Source organism: Gossypium hirsutum, chromosome A07, assembly GCF_007990345.1.
Source record: "Gossypium hirsutum isolate 1008001.06 chromosome A07, Gossypium_hirsutum_v2.1, whole genome shotgun sequence".
NCBI lineage: Eukaryota > Viridiplantae > Streptophyta > Magnoliopsida > Malvales > Malvaceae > Gossypium > Gossypium hirsutum.
The window spans coordinates 23,196,710-23,202,413 of record NC_053430.1 but is presented as its reverse complement, the minus strand read 5'-3'; the positions used below and the strand labels follow the sequence as shown (position 1 = coordinate 23,202,413).

At 31.6% G+C, this 5,704-nt stretch overlaps 1 long non-coding RNA gene across 1 annotated transcript; it reads left to right on the top strand.

Annotated features, from left to right (window-relative positions):
• The first annotated feature begins 3,820 nt into the window (after positions 1-3,820).
• LOC107953229 (uncharacterized) lies at positions 3,821-4,961 on the top strand. Its single transcript, XR_001699126.2, has 2 exons — positions 3,821-4,332; positions 4,615-4,961. It is a non-coding gene; the product is annotated as an uncharacterized lncRNA (long non-coding RNA).
• Positions 4,962-5,704: the final 743 nt, after the last annotated feature.

The following is a 5,704-nucleotide window of genomic DNA, read 5'->3' as shown; positions in this document are numbered from 1 at the left end:
TCCCAAAGAGATTAAGGATATCTTATGAAAGTAACACACACATGACAAGGTCATTGGACGAGCACTTGAGTAAGTTGCTTTCATAATGGTATATAATAAGGGAGAGTTCAGTCATGGTACTCTAGTGGAATGACTCCATGACTAAATAATCTTGTAATTAATAAACGAAGAGTCGAAACCTAATTAAAAATTATTTGATCCTTGATTATTTATATCTAATCGATACCTTCACTAGCTTAGTACAACTTTGGACTATTTGCAAATGAATCGATGTGATGAAATAATGAAATAATGAATTAGAGAAATAGTGTAATGCCTCAAATTTCTTAGTTTTGAATTGCTAATAATGTCTAGAAAAATAATTTGTTCCAGTGGATAGGTGTTCTATTTATGTGCCTGGGGTCTTATGTTCGAATCTCTTCCCTTGAATTTTTATTATTTTTATTCTTTCACTTGACTGGTCACATATAGGTTATCTTTATTTTTGTAAATCGATTGATAAGAATCAGTCTGTTGGTTTAGTGGTAAGACTTTAGCTTACCTTTAGGTCCTAAGTTAGAATCTTGTTATGTGTAAAAAGGGGAATTATTTTTGCTTCTCTTTGTTGTGCCGCCTATGTTCAGAATTTGGGTTAAATTCAAATCCCAACAACTTGATTTAGATAATATCAGGATAGGATTTAATGAAAGTTTTGCTTTGTTGTCGTCCCTTTCTCACATCTCTTCCACATTTCGTTTTTCATTTTTTTGTTGTTGAATTTTGCATTTTCGTCCTCTTCTTTGGCTTTCCTCTTTTCTTTCATTTTCTTTCACATTTTCATGAGCAACCTTTTGATTTTCTTTTTTTGATCTCTACTCTTATTGCAGCCATTTTGTTTTTCTTCTTATAACGTGTAAGTTTGTCTTTAGTTTCTAGCAGTGGTGTTAATCGTATGTGAATGGAATCTATGGTATAGTGTCATTTTTAGAATCGTAAGTATGTTAAATTCTTAAACTTGGCTTTCTTTGTAAAGGGTGTTTGACCTTATAAGTTGTATTCTTCTAGGTGAGGATCAGGAGAATCGAGTGACGCACCTTTCTCTGGCTTCGTGAGTGCGTTGAAACCTCTACTGCTAAGTGAAAGTGTTCGAAAACCCATGTTTAGGGGCTAGTTTTATTAATTTGGTTGTGAGATCCAAGCGTTCAATTTCGAATGAATGTTTTGTCAAGTAGGGGTTGATTCTCGTGTTTATTTGCTAACCCAATAAGTTGGTTGTCGTATGTTGGATCTGGAATTATTGTTGTTGTGTTGGCATTTCGTTATAGTCAGGTGTGTGACGCTAAACCCAATTAATCTGTGAACTGCACGAAACTGAAACCTCACTTTCGATGTTACATGGTCATGTGTCTGGTCGTGCGCCAGACCGTGTGAGCCACACGGGCGTGTGGGCCCATTTTGTGTAAGTTTAGTTAGGTCTATGTGCCAAAATGTGTTCTAAGGTCAGTAATTCTATGGGTGATATGTGATATGTATGTGGTGCGTTAAAGGGAAAAATTGTTGTACTGATGTGTTCTCCTATTTTCTAAAAGCATGCTAGACAAAACAAATGTAAAACCAATCTGTAACTCTGTGTAATAGTAGCATATATCTATTTTATTAAGCATATAAGAGCATGATTATTTATTTGCACCAGAATATGTATTATGTTTCTGCATATGCATTGAGTTAGGATATAGTTATGTGATGGAGGAAGTGTGATTCTAACAATTTAACTGCACCATATAAATCTAGCGGAATTTTCGCAATTTATTTCTAGCAACACAGTTGCACACTTTTTGAGTGGCATACAACCACATTTTGGTGTGATGGGTGGATGGGTTCTAGCATCCCTAACTGGTGTGATTAGATGAACGAAGTTGGTGTGTAGCGAATAGTGGTAGGATTATTTTGTATGGTTTTTCCATGCTAAGTGTCGAAACCATTTTGAGTTGAAAAAAACGGACGATCGATTTTTAAAACAAATTGTTGAGCCGCAACAAATCTTTTTTTGTTTAGGTGTGATCGGATCACCTAATAAAACATTTTATGAAAATATCAATTTTGGCCTACGAAAATTAAGAAAACGGGTTCCGGAGTCGATTATGCACAAGGAAGGATTAGCACCCTCATTACACCCAAGATTGGTACCTAATTGATTAAATAATGTCCTTATGTCTAGAAATAAAAAGAATTTTGAAATACGATTTCCTTTAAAACATTTGAATAGTTAAAATTGGACTTTAAAAAAAATCTCTTGTTTCGAAGGAACATAAGATCACATCCAGCACATTAGTACATGATCTTTCAAACCCTCAAAACCACGATCAATTCTTAATTTCCAAAAGCTCATACATTCAAAATTACAAAAGGATGTTTGCTTATTTTGTCCAACGAAAAATCGAAATCCAACACGGTAGGGTACGATTTCTCGAATTACCAAACATTGAACATTGCCTTGTTTTAGATTTAGAAAATACAGATGAAATTTCGAAGGAATATTCGATTATTTTGAACAAACAGGAAATCGAAACCCAGCACGATAGGGCACGATTTCCCGAATTTCCAAACATCAAACATTACCTTTGTTTTAAGGAATTTTCAAATGAATAATTGTAAAACCAGCTTAAAACGCATTAATTTGACTTGAAATAAAATGAAATAAATAATTTTAAAACAAAAAGTCACAAATTACAAAGTAACATTTGTAAACAAAAAAGTGAAATTATAAACATGGGACAATACGCACAAATAAAGTACTATACTTGGCGAAGAATAATAGTATAAACATAAAAAATGAATTAATAAACACATCATGGCAATGAGTTCATATCTTATTTAAAACATTAATAAGAAACTAAAATATAATTCACCAAAGTAACATATTAGAAGGAAATACAACAAATTTTCAAATATAGATGAATAACAATTAAAATGATAATACAAATGAATAGTAAACAATATGCAGCAGTTATGTGTGAAATGAAATGAAAACTAAAAAAAAAACAATACATAATATACAAAACAATAAGAATACTAGGAGTCAATATAATGTGCAACAATTCAAAAACCATTAATAATAAAAAATTTAAAAATGAACTATACATGCTAGGGTTTGGAATAATTTACATGTACAAAATAAAACTAATAATATATAAATGATTACTAAAAAGATATTATAAAGGAAGAAATTTGAATCAACAACATATCCAACTATTTTTTTTTAAAAAAATGATACATCTATTTAAAATTGACAATGTACATATAATAAAAGATAATTTAAATAATATGCAAAATATGAAAGGTTCTAAAAATATATATAATAAGATATGTTCTTGAGATATGAAATATATACATAATGGGTTTAAAAACACACACACACAAATATATATAAATAGGTTTAAAAGGAATTATGTATGTAAAGTAACATAGAATTAATAATATATAGAATAAAAATTAATTTTGTCATGAACTATATATGCATAATATATATGTGTGTGAATATTTAAATGAAGTATTATACAAAAAAATTTTAAAACAATATGATAAAATAAAAAAACTTTAAAATAAAGATTTTATATGAAAAAAGGGGGTAAAATTACCATGATGACTCAAAAAAGTATGTATATACATGTAAAAAAATAAGTATTAAGTTAATTTAAAAAAATAATGAATTATACAAACCAAAAGGACTCAATTAAAATAAAATTAAACTAAAAAGGATACTTGATAAATAAAATAAACTACTGAAATCAAAAGAAGGACTAAAGCGCAATGCGCGCAAATGTGCAAGGATCAAAACTGGAAATGTTCCAGACCCCGAAACGCAGCGTTTAGGCCCGGGTTAGATTGCGTTTATACGCGAACTTCAGGGCTAAATTTAAAAAATAAAGAAAATATGAACAAGGCCTAATTGAATGTTACCACGAAAGGGGAAGGACCAATTCGCAAATATCCCCTCTCTGCAGAAACTCGCGGATCCTAAGGGCCATCGGGTCGGGTCGAAATGGGTTGGCCTAGACGACACCATTTTGGAGCCACTGAAGCAGGCCCTAAACGGTGCCATTTCATATACATTATTAACACCAAAACAAACCCTAACTAATACACTTAGCCATTTAGGAACAAAAGTAAAAAAAAAACATAAACACCTTATTCCCTATTCGGCCGAACACTAATCCTCTTTTACTCAAACACCGATCCACCACCACAGTAGGCGACCAATGTATTCGAGCTCTAGCGATCATTTTAGCCTTAGGATTCCCTCTCAGCCTTGATTTCAACAAAGTGAAAGGAAACCCATGGAGTTTTCGTAAGGTAAGATTTCTCTTTCCCTTTTCCTTTTGTTTTCAAATGCGAAAATAAAAGACCCAAAAAGAAATAATCTAAAAGCTAACTTAAAAAAACCCAGAAAACTCGAGTCAGAAATCACCTTTAAAATATTTGAATCATTTTTTTCTATTCAGTATGCGTGTGTGTAAAAGAGGGAGCCCTTACAATCAAAAATAAAAAAGGCTTTATAGTCGAATAATGAAAACCAAAAAAATATAATCTTTTTTTCTTTTTCCTTTTTTGTTTTGTGTTTGTCCCTTTTTGCAGGTATGTGGTGTGCGTGGCGCGTGTATGGAGGCAGTGCGCTGGCGTACGGAGGTGCAATGGAGGCCGTACGTGGGGGAGCGGCGCGAGGCAAATAGGGGCTAAGGTTTTGACTGAATTTGTTTTAGTTTTTGGGCTGTTTGGGCCTTAGGGTTAGTTTTGTTTCGGGCTTGTTTATTTTGGCAGATTTGGGCTGATGTAATAAGGGACAGTGGACATTTAATTATTTGGTTTTTTTTTGTTTTTATATATATATTTTTTAATTGTTTGGGCTGGTTAATGGTGTTGGGCCAGGGTAAATTTGGGTACTTACACTAAGCATTTTGAAATTTCTGGTCTGTTTGATTTGATATATGCATCTAACCATGATTCTGTTATGTGATTTTACTTATGGGTCAAGGCACACACTGAGCTTTTTAGCTCACTTTGTTTGTTTAATTTTTCAGGTAACCCTTTGACTTAGGATTTGATGGCGTTTAGGAGCTTGGTTCAGTTTTTCTATATAAAACTTATTCAATAACTCTTAGTTTATGTTTTATGAACTTTTGGACAATTGGACTATTTTTCGAGCTTTAATTTTGGTTTTTGGGATTTGTTAAGTATTTTAATTACTTGTTCTAAAATTTGACATGTTTTCTAACAATTAAAAAACTAACCTCTGATTTTCATGGTTAAACAAGCCTAAGAAACTCTCCACTACAAAGTTTTAACCGAAATTCACGTTTTTTCAAAAACAAGTAAATAAAGTCGATAGCATGATGTTTTTAAATAAATTGAGTTGTATAAGACAACATTTCAAAATCTTCACACACGCCTTTCTTTTGACAAATATTCTTACCAAATGAATAAAGCAAGTTTTATAAAATTTTTGATTTTTGATTTCAAAATAAGATACATGATAATACTCTGAAATGACATGTTTTTATGTATTAATTACATATTTACTTTGAGTATGATCCTACTAATTTGTGCTTTTTATGGTTTTTTATCTTGTAGGGACTAAATTAAAGGAAAAAGGAAATTTGGGGGAAAAAGTGTGAATTTAAAGATAAAATGGGCCAACATACTAAATAGGAAAGAAATGATGCCAAAA